Source organism: Sturnira hondurensis, unplaced genomic scaffold (genome assembly GCF_014824575.4).
Source record: "Sturnira hondurensis isolate 20B ecotype Veracruz unplaced genomic scaffold, ASM1482457v3 Scaffold0015596, whole genome shotgun sequence".
NCBI lineage: Eukaryota > Metazoa > Chordata > Mammalia > Chiroptera > Phyllostomidae > Sturnira > Sturnira hondurensis.
Genome location: NW_028088227.1, coordinates 6,521,430 through 6,543,545, shown reverse-complemented (window position 1 = coordinate 6,543,545; position 22,116 = coordinate 6,521,430).

Here is a 22,116-nt window from a genome sequence, read left to right as displayed (position 1 = left end):
CTGATTTGTATAATAAAACTTAAACAACTACCTGTCAGGTCCAATGAACAAAACCTGGGCATTATTCTCCATTCCAGTGCTAACATGTACAGTTTAATGTTCAGTGGTCTTGACCTCCTCCAATATCCAGAACTAATGAATTAACAGAGAATGGCATCTTGAATGAAAAGAAGGCAGATTCCCTGTTATAACCCCCAGAGTTCATAGCATACCTTCTTTTAGTTTGCCTTGTTAATATTCATGGTCATGTACCATGGAAAGGGAAATTTTCAATTATTTTAGACACTCTCGAATCCCTATTTGTGTGAAACTTGATCTCTAAGGATACAGAAGCATCTTAATCCAGTATTCAGACTGGGGGGCAGCAATGCAAGTGATTGATGTATTTATATCTGAATTGATTTCACAGTAGGTCCACTGGGTTCCAGAATTCATCATGCAGTTATTTCCCTAGTTCCTGAGTCTAAGATTAGATCTGCTATTCTCAGCAAATGGAACAATTCCCACAATGCCTTTCTTACCTATAAAGAAAGAACTATCACTGTAGGGAAACCCAGCTGGGGTTTCCACTTTGTTGGAAGATAGTGCGTCAAAAGCAAGGCTGAATCCCTGGAAAAATGACAGAAAGGAGAGCCACCATCCTGGATTTGAAATAAAGTTCTCAGCTGATATTGAACCAAAAATGCTTAAGAATCTTATAAAATGATATACCTATTACTATTCCAAATCTAATTGGAAAATCAATTTAATGGAAGTTGCCATTCTAGATGTGGTATGCACACTAGAAAACACAAAAAGTTTGGCAATTTGTGCAGTTGTTGGTATGATGAAGCAACATTTCTCCATGCTAATGAAATTTTATACACGTATATTTTTCACTATCAACAGTACTATAACTCTATCATTTTCTCTCAAAGGAAGTTCAGCTTCACACTTTCTGCTTCAAACTAATGTAAGGATGTGCTTATGCTAGCACAAAAAACCTGGACACCAAGGGATTTTCCCCCTTGGTCTTCAGGTACTAACTATCCCTGAGTAAAGCTCTATCCAGGGAAATATGTCTCTGTGATTGGCAAGCCCAAGAGGATAGATTATTGTGACAATGAATGAGGTGTTAACTGACAAAGTAGGTCTGACAGGCCACTGCACTTGGGCATGGGGACAGTTCTAAAATGAAACATGATGAGCTAAAGAAATGAAATTTCAAATAAACATTAGAAATAGAAGAAGGAGTGATTTGAAGTAAGGTACAGAAACTTACTTTCTGTTTAAATTTAATTCTCAACCTGCTCTTCCTCAAAAATTTTTTCAAGTTTACTACAGGTCTTAGGTAAAATCCTCATATTTTCTATAACATTGCTTTTGAGATAGAACCCCTTTTGGGGTTCGCGCCATCATGCCCTGGCTGTTATGGATCTGTGCTTTAAGTGCCTTCCTGTGAACTGAGAGGTCACCAGTTTGATTCCCAGTCAAGGCACACACCTGAGTTGTGTGGGTCACGTCTCCAGCTGGGGGCAGTTGAGAAGCAACCCATTCATGCATTTCTTACACATTGAAGTTTTTCTCCCTCTCTCTCCCCCTCCTTTCCCTTCTCTCTAAAATTAAACAATCTTTAAAAAAAAAGAAATCATGAAGAAGACACAGATATCATCAGTGACTCTAACAAGAAAAGTAGCTGACCTTATTGAGCAGGAATGGCCTATTTGTATGTGATACTTAGTGAGTTTAGGATGAAGACCTACAGGATGTAGTTTGGAAGTGGAATCAATGATCAATGCATGGCTGTATTTTCTCTGCCAGCTAGAGTGTGAGAGCCTGGGAAAAAAGGGGTAGAGTTGCAGTTGATGTCAATAATGATTATACCTAATGACCACTCAATATTTTGTTTACTGTTTTATCACAAATCATTTCAATCATGGATAAGCAAACTGGATCTCCACACTGCAGCCATCTGCATGTTTGACTTACACCATACACCAAAATAAATTCAAGGTGGATAAAAGACTTAAGTATAAGCCGTGACACCATTAAAGTCCTAGAGGAGAACATTGGCAGGAAAATCTCAGATATTTCACACAGCAACATTTTTACTAATATGTCCCTTAGAGCAAGGAATATAAAGGAAAGAATAAACAAATAAGATCTCATCAAAATAAAAAGCTTCTGTGCAGCTAAAGAAAACAGTATTAAAATAAAAAGACAACCAACTGTATGGGAAAACATATTTGCCAATGATACCTCAGACAAAAGTTTAATCTCCAAAATATACAAATAACTCACATGACTTCACTCTAAGAAGACAACTAACCCAATTAAAAAATGGGCAAAGGACTTGAACAGACACTTCTCCAAGAAGGACACCCAGAGGATCCAGAGACACATGAAAAGATGCCCAATATCGCTTGCTATCAGAGAGATGCAGATTAAAACCACAATGAGATACCACTTTACACCAGTCAGAATGGCCATCATAAACAAAGCAACAAACAACAAATGTTGGAGAGGTTGTGGGGAAAAGGGGACCCTAGTCCACTGTTGGTGGGATTGCAGACTAGTACAACCACTATGGAAAACAGTATGAAATTTTCTCAGAAAACTAAAAATGATATCCTAAGACCCGTAAAACACCAATCCCAAAGAACGTATGCACCCCAATGTTCATAGCAGCACAATTTACAATAGCCAAGAGTTAGAAGCAACCTAGGTGCCCGTCAGTAAATGAATGGATCAAAAAACCATGGTACATTTACACCATGGAATTCTATGCAGCAAAAAGAAAGAAAGAGCTCCTACACTTTGCAACAGCATGGATGGAACTGGAGAGCATTATGCTGAGTGAAATAAGCCAGGTGTTGAAATACAAATACCATATGATCTCACCTTTAACAGGAATCTAAACAACAAAACAAACAAGCAAGCAAAATAAAAACAAAGACACTGAAATACAGAACAGGGGGACAACAACCAGAGGGGAAAGGAGAGGGAATTTCAGGGCGAAAAGGGGAGGGATTTAGAGGAACTAGTATAAAGGACACATGGACAACAAATAAGGGGGGTGGAAATGGGAGGGAGGTGGGGAGCACGGGGCAGTGGGCTGGGATGGGAGTAAAAGACAGAAAACTGTACTTGAAAAATAATTAAATCAGAATTTCTCTTAAAAATAATAATATCAATTAATTAGAAATTTAAAATTTTCAAGTCAATTTGAGATTTCATTATAAGCTCTGTTGAAGACTAATGAATTATGTGTTCATCCAAAATTTTTATATGTAGATTTAATCACCATAGAATTTGTATATTTTTGCTCTACACTAAGAAACAAAAGTGATAAAGAAGCATCTATAAGTATTATAAAATTGTTAAAGTTCTTCACCTGTTTAATGAAATATTTCTGAGTGTCCACTTTTAGATTTATAATTTAAAATCTACCGTTAGTAATTTTGAACTAAATTGCATCAATACACTTGATGTAAATAATCTTTTGGATGTTTCTATATCATTCCTTAGCAGAGTACCTGAATCAATGTAGACATTCTGTAAACATCTGTTGAAGGACTGATTAAAAGATGCTGATGATTCTTTCTCATCTGCACTGTTTAATTCCTCAATGAACCCTAGCTCTCATGGGCAACTCTCAATTGGTCTTAAATGAATCCCGGAGAGAAGTGGTTGATTATTTGGTGTTGTGTGACAAAATACAGTGTCTTAATTAATATATAGAGAAAAACAAAAATTACCTACTTGCAAGAAGCATCTTCTCATAATGCATATTACTAAATAGTTGTTTTGCTTTGAAGGACTATGGCTTCTACTACCCAATTTTATCTACCTGATAATGTATATTATCCTTTATTTACTTGATTTACAGCAAAAAACAAAAAACAAGAAGAAAAACACAAACAAAAACCACAACGCTATCCTAGTTTCCCCATAGAATACTAAGATTTTTTAATGAGAACCTCTTATTTTAGTAAAATTTAGTGATTAGATAAACCAATAGGTTGTACTGTTTAGTATTACTTCCATTTGATGATTGGGGCAGAATTTCATTTCTCTAAGATGTGGATCATTAGAATTTAGATTAAGCTGGATGGAAAACAAACAACCTTCTTACAATCTCATCTGTTGGAGAACAAGTGCCAAAAGGAATAAATGAATGTGGAGTAGCAAATGTCAGAAATTTTATTAAATTTGTTTCCTGAGAGAGTGGTTCTTCTAATATGGTTTGGAGATTTCTGACATATTTCAGGTTATTTTTCAAGGTCAAAACTTTTCTTAAAAAAATAAGTTTAAAATGTTATTTTTCTTTTATTTATTATTTTTTTTCTATTACAGTTGTCCCAATTTTCCTCTGTTACTTTGCCCAATCTCACCCCCACAGTCAATCCCCACCCTGTTTTCCATGGCCATCGTTAATTCATCTATGTTCCTTGATTATTCCCTTCCCCTTCTTTCCTCCCTTATTTGTCTTTCTTACTTTCATTCTCTCATGAGTTTAGTTTTCCAGAAGGTACAGATGTACGAATTCAAAATACTATAAATGAAATTTATAAATTGATAGAAATTAAAGAAATTTGTAAGAACATAGAACAATGTTATTTTCTCATGATTTTTTTTTCTGGATCTTGCCACTTTTAATTTAAAATGTTACTTTAGTTAACATGTGATAGGTGTATTGTCATCATTTCAAATAAATTAATAAAAGCTTGTAAGGTCTCAGTTTAAATTTCTAAATTAATAATTATCAATAGATATAACACAAAAGCTGTTTGCTTCTTCAGTATAGAGGGGTAAAAAAAATCCCAAACAAATAGACAAACAAACAAAAAAACACAGGAGGCACAGAATTGCTTCCAAGGAGAAGTCATCATGCAAGAGATATGGCCTCCAGTGTGGAAACAAACAAAAAAAGACAAATAATCTATGGCGTTAGAAACCCCAGACTATCTAGTTTAAATTGCTAGGACAAACTACCAACCTCAACTTTCTTATTCTGTAATATTTTTATGTATTGTTTTAATTCACACATACTTTCTTTTCTCCCCCATCACTTCACATGTTTATATTATCATTACTCTTTTTCTTTTATTAGTTTATCTTGTTTCTTTTTCTTTCTACAAGTTTCTCCTTTATCTCTGCTAAGAAATAATATTATTCTCATGGAAATGAAGGTTATGACTGTTTAGGGTAAAATAAACTATTGGAAAAAATAGAAAATTTTACAGCTTTCAAATTTTATTTATGCCATGTTCAGAATTTAGCATTTCTGCTAGTCACTATGTACAATACCTGAAATATACTAATATGTTTTGCTCATACTGCATTTTGCTTTAGCTTTACATGTTTATATACTGTGAAAAGTTCACAAATATTATTACATCTTAAATGTAAACTATTTGTGTAGCTGGTAGTTAGAGTGTGGTCATCATGTTAATGCAGTAAACAACTTTAGACATATTCTTGGAAAATAAAGCAACCTAAATGCCACATGCAATTTACCATTTATAAATTGAACATTGAATATTTAGAAATGACAATTTGCTAATGAGATAATAAAGATTTTCACATAACTTTACTAGCATTAATATCTATAAACTTCTTGAGATAAAAAACACTATATGTAGCACAATTATTTTAACATTATTCACTTTTTCTTCCTAAGATCCCTATTGGACCTGATTGTGCAGGTACTGTGCCACTTGGTGTAGAATTAACAAAGATTCTCATCTAACTAACAGGCATTCACTATAGCAATGCATTGTTCAACCTACACTATCTATCACATGCAATATCCTTGACTTACCTTCTTATATATTGCTAAATGTAGTGAGAGGTAGCTTCTCATTGTACATGTGCATATATATGTGTATACAATATTATTAAATAAAATGTTATACACATACAGATATATTATTTTGTACTGGTTTGGGGCCAAGCACCTAATTTTTCACCCTTTTAACTCTCTAGTATTGAGAATTTGGCTATTATTATTTGTTCAGTATTTCAGTTGGTATTTCTCCCAAGGAAGAAAAGCTGTCCTGCTATTCCTTGAAAATGGACCATTATTTTTCACAAATCGGAGACTCTTGTGTCATCACCATCTTGAAGAACTCATTCAAAGTCTCCCATAGGGCCATGTACACAATATAATTTACCTAAAACTAAAGACTGAAGCATGTAGTAGACTGCACTGGGACTGAAACCTCTGACTGTATTCACTAAGATTGTTCTGGTGAGATCAAAATTCCCTAAAATAATCTCTTCCAGCTTCAAATTGCTCTATCACTCAAAAGTATGCACAGGGAGGAGAAACAAAGGGACAAATGAAACACAAAGCACCCTATTCTGGTTTGGCTTGAAGAATTGAGTTCTTGATGAATTGATATCACAATAGTTTTTTATTAAATAGGATGACATCCTTCCTTCATGGTTAAAAATGTTTGAAACTTTTAATAAAATAGTTTTTAAAGCACAGTGTACTCTAAGCAGCCTGCTTGAGGATGATTTTGTTCCTTCTTGTTATATAGAACTCATTTGTTTATTTATTTAAAAACCTCACCACATCCTGAGATAATTGATTTAACACTAAAGACACTGACTTTAGCTTAGATGTTTCTCAACATTTTGGTCTATGGCACAGACCAAATTGGAAACAAGTAAAAGGTTTTTTGAAATTACAGTTTTTTTCACAAATAAACAACTCTCTAGAAAGTCATGGTGAGGGATGAGCCTATGAAGATGGCAATAGGAATATAGTTTGTTCAGTGTCTTAGATGGAATGAACAGTTCGAGCTACAGGGGCTATGATACATAGGACAGAAAAAACAGATTTTTCTCCTTGTCCACATGATGGGGGTAGAGACATGGGTGATAATCCCCGATTTATTTTGAAAACTATAATTACCCTAGAAAGCAATGTACCAAAACCAAAGTTAATTCCATTTTAGTGACTAAATGTGTATTATGTGAGAACACGGGAGTGTAATTTATAGACTGACTTTAGAAATATCTGGGTAAAACTTCTGGCTTCATTGCTTACTAGTGATGCAATTCAAATCAACTTCTTATCTTTGAAGGTTATAGGGAATAAAATCCACATTGTATGGTTCCTAAGAATAACATAAAAGCACTATATATATATATATATATATATATATATATATATATATAAAAGGAAGAGAAAAAGAGAGTGGGACAAGGAGACAAATCAGGGTCAGAGAGAGAGAGAGAAAAATTGGGTTCATAGTAGCATAGTAGCAATAGTGATATTATAATTATTTATTTTTATTATTAACTATCTCACAGAAATCCAAGATTTTAGTTGGCATTCTTATAAATTTGACAAAAGAATGAATGGGAGTAACTACATGAATTATCTAGTAGTGTCCCTAACATATTCTAAATGTTTAATATATATTGTTGAATTAATAAGTGCACTTTGATTTTATTTCTTTTATTTTATGCTTTAGTTTTATTAAACAATGTATATAAAAGAATATTGGTGTAATAATCAGGAAGAAGGATACAATTTGCATCAGTGTAACACAGCCAGTGTAAAAACTAGACAACCTCAATGCCTAAGAAGATCCCTGACTTTTTTCTGTATCTCCTCACCCCATCCAGTGCTAACTGGAATCCTGAGTGTTATCTTTTTTTTATTTTTGCTTTCCCTTAGAGTTTTGCTTGTTTTTAACTTTATGGAAATTAAATTATACTAGGTTTATTTTTTTGGCTTCTTTAAACAACCAGCATTGTGCTTTGATGTTCCATCCAAATGCATGGTTTATGCATGCTGATGCATGGGTTTATAGTTTATTAATTTTTATTACAGTGTAATATTCCATCATAAATAAAAATGTGTGAATCAGCATTCTACATGATACATTTTTCCTAGTGTTTCCATTGTTTATTATTTGGTTGTGATATACTTTTCCTGGTGGGCTTATGGTTATCTTTCTCACACCCAGAAACAAAATGGCTGTTGAGGGTATTTACTCATTCCATTTCAATGTGTAATGCCAAATTATTATTCAATTAGCACTAAATACATAGTACCGATTTAAGACCTAATAGTGATGTATAGAAATTTATGTTCTGTATGCTCACTAATAATGAGGGTAATAAGACTTTTTGTGTTCAAATTTTTTGAGTATAAGATAGTCTCTCATTAATGTTTATTATGTTTTTCCTCACAACAGACTGATTGAAGTATGTCTGTACATGTTGTGAATCAATTTTTTCTCATCTGCATAAATGTGTATTTTTGCCTTCTTTGTATTGTTTTGTTTTTTGCTAATCATTGAAACATTTTTCCTTCTTAAAAAATCTTTTGTGAAACAACTCTCTTTTAATGTAATGCATACCATTTAGCTCACACCTTTTGGGTGTCTCTCTCCTTTGGTGCTTTATTATTCTGATCCAGCTTTTAAAATTTTGGTTAATTGTGGTTTTATACTAGATTCTCTTCTCATGCCATACATATCCTGTAAAGCCTTCTCTTCTCTCTCTGTCTTGCATTACTTCTTTCCCTCCTTCACCTATTATCTGGAGATTATTTATCCAAGTTTTCATCTCCTGGGTCACTAACCACATCTCTTTCTTTGTGTGTAGCTTCTGCCCAACTCTACTGGGCTTTAGACCTACCAAAGATAGTACTATAAATGCATTTCAATATGGATGCATAATTGGAAATTCACTGTATTCCCATTTTCCAAGCGATATTGTAGGCAAAATTATACATTGCTTTCTTTGTTCTTAATCTTTATTTGTTCTTAATACAAAGCAGAATTTGTATTGTGTGCCCACAATACAGCCCACACCTCTTGGGTCTTCTTTGGTGCTTTATTATTCCTGTCCAGCTTTAAAATATTTGGTTACTGATGGCTTTATACTAGATTATCTTCCATGCCATACATATATTAGGAGATCATTACCTCATTGGAAACTGGTTGAAATCATTTGCCCTGGATTTAAAGAATGTTCAAAACACAAGAAAATAATCCCTTCACGGCCTCTTACACCCTTACAGTTATTCCTCTGATTCTCTCCTATCATTTACATCCATTTTTTTCAATTTTCACTTATTTTACCTTATTTTGGCTTTATCTCAACTTACTCCACAGAAAGAGCTCATGCCAATTCCCCATTTCTTTACATTATGCATAAAAAAATCTTCCCTTCTCAGAAACACTCAATAATATTAATGACACTATCATTGCAAAGATTTTTTTTTAATCTTTTGAGAAATAACTTTGTTTTAATGTAATAAATACCTTTCAGCCCACACCTCTTGATCTCCTTGGCTACTTTATTATTCCCATCCAGCTTTAAAATATTTGGTTATATAGCTTTATACAACATTATCTTCCATGCCATACATATTTTAGGAGATGAAAATTGCTTAAAACTCATTATTATTTCCTTAGAAATTACTCATAGTTAATATCCAGGAGGAAATTCACTCATCACACATTTCTCTGAATATCTTAAAAGCATTTCATCCTTTGCTTGTTCTAAATCAATCTTATTACCATATCCTACCCATGCCTAAATTTTTTTCAATGTTTTCTATTAAGAAAATGTGCAATAATTATATCATTTATCAAGCCAGAAACATCAAAGGTATTCATAATGCCTTTTTTCAGTGTGATGCAAACCTTCACCAAATCCTATGATATATACACTTTAGAAATCTCTCAAATTCATATATTTTCCATTTATATACCCCACTACTCTATTTCAAGTCATCATAATCTCTTCTCTGGACTCACATTGCTGTCTTCTCTGGTCTCATGTCCAGTCTTGCATTCTTTTAATTTATTCTCAACATTGCTATTAGAATAATTTTCTTTCTTTTTATTTCTTTTTTTATTTAATTCTTGTTCGAGTACAGTTTTCTGTCTTATATTCCCAGCCCTGCCCACCAACCCCCCAGTTCTCCCCACCTCCCTTCCATTTCCACCCCCCACCTTAGTTATTGTCCATGTGTCCTTTATACTTGTTCATGTGAATCCTTCCCCTTTTCCCCTTAAATTCTCTCCTCTCTCCCCTCTGGTCACTATCCCCCTGTTCTTTATTTCAGTGTCTTTTGTTTTATTTTGCTTGCTTGTTTGTTTTGTTGTTTAGATTCCTGTTAAAGGTGAGATCATATGGTATTTGTCTTTCACCGCCTGGCTTATTTCACTTAGCGTAATGCTTTCCAATTCCATCCATGATGTTGCAAATGGTAGGAGCTCCTTCTTTCTTTCTGCTGCATAGAATTCCATTGTATAAATGTACCATAGTTTTTTGATCCATTCATTTGCTGATGGGCATCTAGGTTGCTTCCAACACTTGGCTATCATAATTATGCTGCTATGAACATCGGAGCACATAGGTTCTTTTGGATTACTGTTTCAGGGTTCTTAGGATATACTCCTAAGAGTGGAATTGCTGGGTCAAAAGGCACGTTCATTTTTAGTTTTCTTAGAAAATTTCATACTGTTTTCCATAGTGGTTGTACTAGTCTGCAATCCTACCAACAGTGGACTAGGGTTCCCTTTTCCCCACAACCTCTCCAACATTTGTTGTTTGTTGCTTTGTTTATGATGGCCATTCTGACTGGTGTAAAGTGATATCTCATTGTGGTTTTAATTTGCATCTCTCTGATAGCTAGTGATATTGAATATCTTTTCATGTGTCTCTGGATCCTCTGTATGTTCTCCTTGGAGAAGTGTCTGTTCAAGTCCTTTGCCCATTTTTTAATCGGGTTGCTTGTCTTCTTTGAGTGGAGTCGGGTGAGTTCTTTGTATATTTTGGAGATTAAACCTTTGTCTGAGGTATCACTGGCAAATATGTTTTCCCAAACTGTTGCTTCTCTTTTTATCTTGATACTGTTTTCCTTAGCCATGCAGAAGCTTTTTATTTTGATGAGATCTCATTTGTTTATTCTTTCCTTTATGTCCCTTGCTCTAGGGGACATATCAGTAAAAATATTGCTGTGTGGAATATCTGAGATTTTTCTGCCAATGATCTCCTCTAGGACTTTAATGGTTTCACAGCTTATATTTAAGTCCTTTATCCACCTCGAATTTATTCTGGTGTATGGTGTAAGTTGGTGCTCAAGTTTCATTTTTTTGCACGTAGCTGTCCAGTTCTCCCAACACCATTTGTTGAAGAGGCTATCTTTACTCCATTTTATGTAACTGCCCCCTTTGTTGAATATTAATTGACTGTAGAGAGTTGGGTTTATTTCTGGGCTCTCTGTTCTATTCCATTGGTCTATGTGCCTGTTTTTATGTCAATACCATGCTGTTTTGATTACAGTGGGCTTGTAATACAGTTTGATATCAGGTATTGTGATCCCTCCTACTTTGTTCTTCTTTCTCAAAATTGCAGCTGCTATTTGGGGTCTTTTATGGTTCCATATGAATTTTTTTGTCTTTTAAAATTATTTTAATATACACATGAAGGTGAATAGTTTAAATCTTAAAATCCTTAAATCAATGTTTCAGTTTATCTGGATTTACCTTAAGAAAAATAATTTAGAGTTCTATATTTTTCACAAGTCCCAGTTGTAATTCCTCATTAAAAGGTTGATTGATTCCTAAAGATATAAACCTCCTTTTAACAAACTTTTCTACAGATACTTTTTACTTTGAGTACAATTAGTTCCATCTTTTTTTTGTACTTTGGCAGTACAACTACAATATAACTAAAACCATCTTTAAATTGGTTTTAATACTTTTTTAATCTATTTAATTATTTTTCAAGTACAGTTTTCTATTATTCCTTACCCATCCCATCCCCCCATGCTCCCCCTCCCTCCCATTTCCACCCTTCTTAGTTGTTGTCCATGTATCCTTTATATTTGTTCCTCTAATCCCTCCCCTATTTACCTGAAATTCCCTCCCCTCTCCCCTCTGGTCACTGTCCCCCTGTTCTCTATTTCAGTGTCATTGGTTGTATTTTGCTTGCTTGTTTGTTTTGTTGTTTAGCTTCCTGTTAAAGGTGAGATCATATGGTATTTGTCTTTCAACACCTGGCTTATTTCACTCAGCATAATACTTTCCAGTTCCATCCATGCTGTCGCAAATAGTAGGAGCTCCTTCTTTGTTTCTGCTGCATAGAATTCCATTGTGCATAGGTTCCATATAAATTTTTGAAGTGTTTGTTCTATGTCTGTGAAATATGCCATTGGTGCTTTAATAGGTATTGCATTGAATCTATAAATTGCTTTCGGTAGTATGGACATTTTGATGATGTTAATTCTTCCAATCCATGAACACGGTATATGTTTCCATTTGTTTGTTACCTCCTTGATTTCTTTCTTCAGTGTTGTGTGGTTTTCTGCATATAGGTCTTTTACCTCCTTGGTTAGGTTTATTCCCAGATATTTTATTTTTGTTTTTGCTATATCAAATGGGATTTTTTCTTGATTTTTGCTTCTGCTATTTCATTGTTGGTACACAAAAATGCCTTTGATTTCTGGATATTGACTTTGAATCCCGCTGTTTTGCCAAATTCATTTATTAGTTCTAGCAGTTTTTTGGTAGAGGCTATAGGATTTTCCAGGTACACTATTATGTCATCTGTGAACAATGCCAGTTTTGTTCCCCCCTTTCTGATTTGGATTCCTTTTATTTCCTTTTCTTGTCTGATCACTGTGGCTAAAACTTCCAATACTATATTGAATAGAAGTGGTGAAAGTGGACAACCTTGTCTTGTTCCTAATCTTAGTGGAAAAGCTTTTATTTTTTGCCCATTGAGTATGATGTTAGCTGTAGATCTTTTATATATGGCCTTTATTATATTGAGGAATGCTCCCTCTATTCCCATTTTTCTGAGTGCCTTTATCATAAATGGGTGTTGTACCTTATCAAAAGCTTTTTCTGCATCTATTGATATGATCATGTGGTTTTTGTCTTTGCTTTTGTTTATGTGCTGTATTACATTTACTGATTTGTGAATATTGAACCATCTGCCTATATAAATGATATTTTACCCATGGCCCTCTAATGGATCCCATTTAAGCTCTGAAAGTTATATATTGTTTCCCTCTGTAAGTATCAGTTTCCAAAGACTGTGCACAAAATAGTACTCAATCTCAGTGCATTTTGAAGATTTTAGGTGGATACTTCTATTTTACAAAGTGTGGCCATTAATATTTCTTTGTGTTTGCTGTAAAATTTGAAAATGGCCGACATCAAATATTACTTCTAGTATATATTAGAGGGAAATTAATAAATACCATTACCCAGTGAATTTATTCTTATACATTTAAATCTCAACTCAATAAGCTTCATTGCATGTCTAAATATAAAACTTACTACCCTTAAAGGACATAGACACCCTCTCCATTTTTCCTAATTTTCCTCTAGAAGCATGGTAATGTATTATAATTTACCTAAAATGTTCGTGATATTACTGCTAGTTAAAATGTCTTTCACTAGTAGTGGAGCAACCTGGCATGAGTTGCATAGTGAATGAGGAATCTGGAGAGATTTCTCAGATGGGACAGGGTGCCTATTCTGGGTTATAAGGGTTGTTATGAAAACAATTTTTGGTGGGTCTTATTGTCCTTCTGTGGATCAGGCAGTTGGAAGAGAAGAGTTTGTAACCTCTGTTTTGTTTTAACAAGGAATGAATGAAATAATAATTGATATCCTACAGACATATATGGTCCTCAAAGCTGTTTCAAAAGCTTCAATCAAATCGTATTCACATTAACTTTAAATAACACAACATAATCATCAAAAATGCAAGCCTGGAAAGCAGTCTGTGATAAGTGATTCCTGTCAAAACACAAGTCCGCTTCACTAGATGTGCATAGGCTGGGTGACAGCAAAGTGCCCAACAGCTGCTGGGTGCCAAACTGACAGGAGATGACGCAGGGGGGCAGGCAGGATACATCCTTTTAAGGATATGCCAGAATGAACCATGCCTTCACATAGCTGGAGAAACTTAGAAATAGTAAAAGATCCGCTTATAATTGAGGTAGTTCTTTTAAATCATGGAAGTCAGAAAGAATGTCTTGACTAAATGTCAGTAAAATTTCTAACACTGAGTTAGAATATTTTTGGAGAAGAAGGGTTTTTGGTCTTCACCAGTGCTTTTACTCACATTCATGTGCATATATATTTATTGTTATATACATACATACACACAGAGACAGAGAGAGAGAGAGAGATACCTTTAGCTTTATATTTTTAGGCATGTTTACTCCCTGTAAATACCACTTAGTTAAATACTTTTAGGCAACAATATCCAGTATTTCTGAAAACAATCCTAGAACACTAATCTATTAGTACATTTTTGTGATTACTCTTGTCAATGATAACACTGTCTCATTTTCTTGACAGTTACAGTTTATCTTTTCAGTTAATTTATTTTCCCTGTTTCAAAAATTGACAAGGAGCATATCCACATCTCTTCTAGCTAATGCCTGAAAAAAACCTTTAGATTTACAGATGATAGATTTTCTTTTAATCTATCTTTTACGCTGAAGGGTGATCTTTCTTGTCAGTGCTTACTTTGCACTGACATTCAAGTATAAGACCCCCTGAATTGGGATATGGTTGATAAAACTACACCAGTAGAGCAACAGAAATTCCCCATGTCTGACATTTTTACCATATTTTATATTGGTAATATTATCAAAAAACATATTGTATATTTTATATCCAATTATACACAAAAAGTATAGAAGTGTACAAACCCAAAGAGTAAAAAAAAACACAAAAAATCATAAATTTATTTTACTTTATGATTGTGAGTGTTTTCAGTATCAAAAAAAAATCTGGCTAATTATTTAAGTGTTCATTTAAAGTGATGTCTCTTAGCTAAATTATTTCTCATTGAGATGAAAATGAAAGTAGAGGAGCAGTACAGTCTATTTTAATGTTTCAACTCTAATACAGACTACGTGAGAAACAATGGTGGTATGTCTACTTTCCATTACTTTGTCAAGACATTTTCTCATGCAAACGTCTTGAATATATCCATTATGCAGGGCAAAATATCACCTCTTTTGAATAATAATCTCTAAAGCTTCAGGTTGACAAGTATCTATCCGCAGGAATCTTACGGTATAGTGTGTGTGCCTTCCCAGATAAGCACATCAATCTGTGTATAACAAACACAGTAGTTCACCATAAAATGTAGGATGGTAAAACTCCCGAATGTGACTGATAGTGTTCAAATCTTTATGGTTACATTATCCAGAAATAACCTCAACTATTTAAGATGGATTTATTCTGAAATGCTCTAGATTAAATATATTTTTGAAGTAAATTCTAAATATTCTATTTGAAATTGTCACTTTCTCCTCTGTGGCAACTCAGTATAAGGGTAATATTGCCTATTCATGGACTACATCACTTCCAAAGTCTCTTCTCTGCTGGAATGTGTCATATAATGACATATAATATGATCAGGGCTAGAGTTTTATAGTAGTAGTATTAGTGACCTCAATTTGTCTTAATGTTATGAAAAATATTTCATGTTATGATGTGCATGTGGATTTTAGACAAGTTATAGTTTGTTGAGAAGTGGAAAACAGAAACTGATATACAATTTTAACAAACACCCCAAATTATACATTTAAAGAAAAACTTTAAATTTTAAGTAAGAAAGCATTTTTTATATCACACTTTAATAATATGGTACTTCACATGTACATTTTATATGTCCTCATCCCTTTTGAAATATCTTTACTTTTAATTTCTAAATCAGCATGTGAAAATTTAGGTTTGGAAATACCTTAAGCCAGAGTGGAAAGCATTGGTGTGGACAGACCGAGTCTTACAGTATCTGGAGGTCATCCCCACAATAGACATACAGAAGTGTTCAACATGGAGCCTATGCCAAATAAACATTCACTTATTTAATATTGCAGCTTAGAGAATCATGGGGCTTTGAAACATACCTAAATTCATTAAATTTTAAGTCTGTGTATAACTGTCAAGTCAGATTAAAATATGTAAGCGTTCATAAGTGCAAAATTCATTTGATATTTATAGTGAAAACTTTTAGTTTATATGAATTATTAAAGGTATAACATTTAAATATGCATCTATGGATAGAATCCATTTCTATGAGGCAACTACTCAAAATATGAACAAGTACACAAAAATATGATATGAAGGATAAAAATACTACTGCTCAGACTAGTATAATGAAAACAATGAATATGAATAATATAATCATCTATTTTGGCTAATCTAACTAAGAATGTTTAACACTTTATCTTTTGGCAGTGTATTTGTGGGTCTAATTCTTGAGTTTCAAATTTTCATACACTCCAGTATACTTTTGTAATCTATCTCAAGGAAACACAAGCCACAACACATACAATTTTAAAAGAAGATTGGCAGATTATTCATCTACTGGTGGGCACCACTCGAGTCTCTATAAAACAGTTGTCCTTCAACGTGCAAAGGGCAAATGACTGTAGATATGACAACTCAACCTTTCAGGTAGATGAGGAAGAATTATATGGTAAAAAGATGTAGTATTTGTTCGAAGCTGACTACCTCCAACAGAGAGCCCATGCACTATGACTTGTTCCAGCCTCCTATGCCCCTTTCCCCCTACTGTGAATGCAGCTGGGATAGTCAATGCATTCAGTCTATTTATTCAGAATCATTCTTTTGCAGCAGCTAATGAAAGCCTGAAATGATGCCTGGCTGTTAGTCACCTTCAATAGTCACCTTCTGTAGATCCTACTATAAGGTGGAGATGGAGAATGGAAGGTGAAGGAAAGCAATAATACTTATTCTAAGAAGTATATTAATATTTAAACTACAAATTTCATTTAAGTTAAAATATTCAAGTTAATGCTATTTTGTAGAGGATGTGGATTTATTCATCAAGTTGAAAAATTACATTCCTTTTACTTTTTCCTATTTTGAGAGTTCTGTCTACATTTACAAAAAATATTGGATTCTCAATACAGGAAATTTACAATATACTTGTATGTAGATTGAAGGAAAATAAGGTACCTTAATAAAGAATATAAACAGACCCATAGTGTTCGCCCTTGCATTGGTATCATTCTAGCTGACTGACTTCAGAAGACATAGCTGCTCATAAGTGTGTGTGGCTTGTGTCTTGTTTTCATTTTTTTAAATTGTGACATAATAGGGTTGAATTATATAAGTTGTAAATCCACCCTGCATTCTAAGAATGTTATAGGTCTGAAAGAAAGAGTTTTTTTACAAAACAGCTGCTGACCACACAAGACAGTTGATGTGTTTCTTCTAGTGGTTCTTTTGGCTAACTGCTTCATGGAGCTCTGTAATCACCTTCTATATGTGTATACATATGCTTATGTTGTCTTTTCTTTTTTTTCCTGACAAATATTTGCACTGACATTTCAGCTTTATTTGACAGGCTGACAAGGGGGTGCAGATTAAGTACATTTTTAAGAACACTATTTTAATTATCTTCTAACTTGTGGTTGTGTATGAAAAAGGAGCACAAGATTTATGAGGGAAAGATGCTTTGAAAACTCCACAGTGCGTTGCAGATGCTAGTTTAGGGTTTCACACAAGTGCAGTGGGAACTGACCATTCACCCAGTCACTTGCAGACTGAAGCAGACACCAGTGTTTGGATGGGACGCAGGGATGGTGGGGCACGTGGTTACTCATGGCACAGAGCATTGAATGTTCTGGCTTTAGGCAGCTGGTGTCCAATCGGTGGACAGTCAGGGAGGATGCAGGAAGACCCTAGGCTTCACCTTTCACTTAATCAGTGATGCAGGGTTTCAAGAAATCCTTGAACAATAACACTGTTCAAGTATCCAGTTAGAGAGGTCAACTCTTGATTAATTTTTAAAATTTCAAATCACACAAGTGACGGTGACACACCCTGGTGCCCCTTCATGCCATTCCTGGCTTCTCAGAAGCAGTTGACGCCTGTTGTCTTCTCTTGTAGGGACTGCCGTGTCGTCATTTCTGTAACAATGAAAAATAAAACCTTAATTTCCCAAAATGGATTCAGAAGTTCAGGTAAGTTTTGATATCCATTACAGTTTTATCATAGAGCCTAGTGCCTCCCTTCATTAGAAAACCGAGTAACACAATAATAATATATTATGTTAAGAAGAAATTAATTTTCTTCATCTATAAGTAGATAAAGACTTAATACGACTACCAACATAGAATAGAAAAACAATGTAGACTTGGGCAGAGTTTAGGTGTTTTTTTTTTTTAATTTGGTAGAAATTCTTTGCTCTCATATAGTTCCCATTCAATATAGGGGGCTAAATAGAGGTTAACAAAACCATAGTTGTGAAACACTGAAAAGAACAAAACAAGTAATAAACAGAAAATTCGCGGAAGAAGACAGCAGGTCACTGGTTACCACAGAGCCAGGGAGGTGGAGAGAAGGCAAAAAGGGTGAAGCAGGACCGTTGTACGGTGACTGAGGGGAACGGGGCTTTTGGTGGTGACCATGATGTCGTGTGTACACCCGTCAAATTCCGATGTTGCACCCATGAAGCTTATATAATGTTATAAACCAAAGTTACTTCAACAAAACTAGAAATAAAAGCACATAAAAATCACATAGTCTTCCAGAGGAGAAGTGAATTTTGTGCTTTTCATTTACCTTGTAAAGTCACATTATAACTTTTTTTCATTGAGCTGAGATTTTCTTTGAATGATTTGACAATCTAGCTCCAGGGTGGATCGCTTGCCTGTTATCTCCACAAAGTTATTGCTTTGGTCATCGAGTACTATGCATGTTGCCTTTTGAATATGGAATTGCTGACATTTATTTCCTCGTGGAAAGTAATTGCATTTATATCTGATTTTTTTGACATGCGAACAAAAATGGAACAAAACAGCAGGATAATGAGCATGCAATTCTAAGTTAATTGTGGCACTGTACATAATTTGTATACACGAATTCTGTTTCAGCATGTAATTTGATCTGAGCTGAGCTTCACTAAATCTAAACTAGGTGTATCAGAAAAAAAATCACCTCATTTTTATCCATTCATTCAATGTAAACATCCCTATTTTTGAAGGCCTTTGGGGAAATGCATAGAAAAAACTATATAAAATTAAAATAAATTCAGTACATAAAATTTAAAATTCTCTTATAAACACATAGAACAATGTTAGATAGTTTGGAATATGAACAAATGTAAGTTTATCATTAAAATTAACATCTAAACTGTTGCATCAAAACAAATGAGCTGTAAATAGCACTAGAATACAAATTAGATTTCACCAGCTCTTTGTCTCTCACCAAATTACCTGTATCTCTAAAAAGACAGAGACCTGAAATATATCATTTATGTGTCTACAATACCTGCAACACCTATCTGGTTCACTGTTATCAATTGTATAGTTATGCATATTTAACTAAAGGAATAAATCTGGCCAAATTAAATCAATTTAGCTATAAGAAAGATTGTTATTTGGTCAGTTCATCTCCTCATACATAAATAATAATGATAAGCTTCTCTCTGTCTTACTGATAATGTGTGAGGCAGTGTGATATTACAGAGGAAGAACATAAATTGGAAATAAAGTTACCTGGGATTGAAACCTTGATGCTGCTCATACTTGCTACTTCGTCTTGGATGGATTACTTAATCTTCTAAAGTCTCAACTTCCTCATCTGTAAATTGGGGCTGTTAGGAGAATTAAAAATATGTAAATATCTAGGTAATTAGGTAAAAACTTAGTGCATTCTAAATTTTTAAAAATTCTATTTATTACTCTCATAACTCACAAGTTAACTAAATAAAGTAGTATAAGAATGTCAAATCATATTTCACATCATTTAAATTTTGAGAAAATATTGAAATGAGTTACATTAAATAATGAGGGAACTTAAATAATATACTTATTTAAAGTTGATTTAGAAAACTCTGAGAACTATAAAAATTATCATTATACTATAAAAATACAATTTCCATTTCTCTGCCAGTTGAGTAATACTGTAGGTAGATATGGCAATTCTTGGATTCAGCTAAAGAAAAGTCAAATTATGGAAAACATTTAGCTTGTCTTTATCAGAATATATATGTTAAGTTGTTGACTGTGATTTCTATTTATAGTTTTTTGTTTTTTAAATTGTTTATTCTTTGAATATTTTTCATGATCAGATATATAAACCTTGAAATCCATAAAACTTGTAAGTAACACAGATATTTCTAGGTGTGACTGACAGATTATTTAGAAGATAATTTTCAATAGCAGGGAGACTAAACCAAAGTATGATGCTAAGATATGAAGGGCAATACTTATTAAATGTTTGAACTACAGGTCACCACTGAGGTCTATATAATGGTCTCAATATTTCAAACTCACCCTCATCCAGACTGACTAGACCACTTTGTAGGTTTAGGGATGGCATTCCTTCCTAGTCAAGAGAAGAATTGGGTTAGCCTTGTCCTATCACTCTTTCTGTTGTTTGACTTTAGAAAGCACTCCAATATGCTACAATACCATAATACCTCCACTTTCAACATTTTACTCCTATATAAAAGACTTTATCCAAGTTTATTGTTTCCTGGGAAAAGGCCAAACAGAGCAGCTCTCTTTGTTATGTGCATACACAACAGGGAAAGTGGGGTGAAGTTAAAGCAGAAGGAAGGCTTACATTAGACATTGTGTTCATGTCCTCCTTTCTGGTCATGTGACATGTATGGACTGCCTTAGGAGAAACATATAATCTCACTCGCGGAAATGTATATTTATCAAAGAAAAAATGTGATCATAATAGAAACGTAAGAATAGGGAAGAAAGGCTAATACTTAGAATAATATTTGAAAGGAGGAGAGAGAAAGGATAATAAAAGAGAAAGGCCATTTAACTGCAAATAACATCTCTTTTGAAAATTATATTTCAAAATAAATTTCTTTTTTTAATATAATTTTTTTATTTAATTCTTGTTCAAGTACAGGTTTCCGTCTTATATTCCCAACCCTGCCCGCCCCCGCCCCATGCTCCCCACCTCCCTCCCCTTTCTGCCCCCCACCCTTAGTTATTTTAATATAAATATTTATTGTTCAAGTAGTGTCTCCATTTTTGCCCCAACACTCCCTCTCATCCCAATTAAATATAAAAACTTATAAAGCATTTTAACCTTTTCATTGCTCCAGATGGTACATGTAATTTAAAAAAATTATGGTGTATATATGAACTAAACTCTAGTAAAAATATAAAAATATAATATAATCATGTCTTATTGATAAAATATTAATTTATTAAAAGCCCAATGCCTAATATATTTTTTAAACTGAGCATGGATCTTTAAGAAATAATATGACTATTCTCAGTAATAGCATTGTGGGTCAGTTGGTTGGAGCATTATCCGAAGGACCAAAAAGTCATAAGATCAATTCCCAGGCAGGACATGCACCCAGGTTTTGGGTTTGATCCCAAGTCAGGTCACATAGGAGAAGGCAACTAATCAATATTTCTCTCTCACATTGATGTTTCTTCCCCTCCCCACACCCACTCTCTCAAAAAGGAATGAAAAAATGTCCTCTGGTGAGGAAAAATATTCCAGTAATAATGTATCAGACATATTTATGAATACACTTGTAGCTATTAGTACATGTTTTACTTTACCAAAAGTGACTGACAAAGTAGAATATAAGTCAGAACTGACAACATTGGCAACTTTTTTTTCTAATTATTTTCTCTAAGATGCACAGAGTCTCTTTATATTGGGCATCTTTGTTAGATGAATTGGAACATACAGTGCAATAAGCTATGAAGGTATAAAGATTTTTTTAAATAATGCGTTCTTCTAAAGAAGGAAAGCTATAGGAAATTAATTTATTTTTCTGGCAATTATAAAATCACAACATAATGAAAATAAGATAATGGACCAAATATATTAGTCTAGTGGCTAATCTTGAAATGAAAAAAGAAAATAGTAAGAAATTAACCTGTACTTAGAGTCCTAAGTTCTTCATCTTATAACTCCCTTATAAAGTTGTACATTAAAAATACTTCTATTTTTTCATTAAAAAAACTTTTATTAAAAAAATAATCTTAGATTGCACTCAATATATTGGATATGCAATTATAACTACTATAATTTCTTAAGAATACTTTTATTTATCTTAGTTAATTTAGTTCTAGCAAAGGTAAAATTGTACTGACTTGTT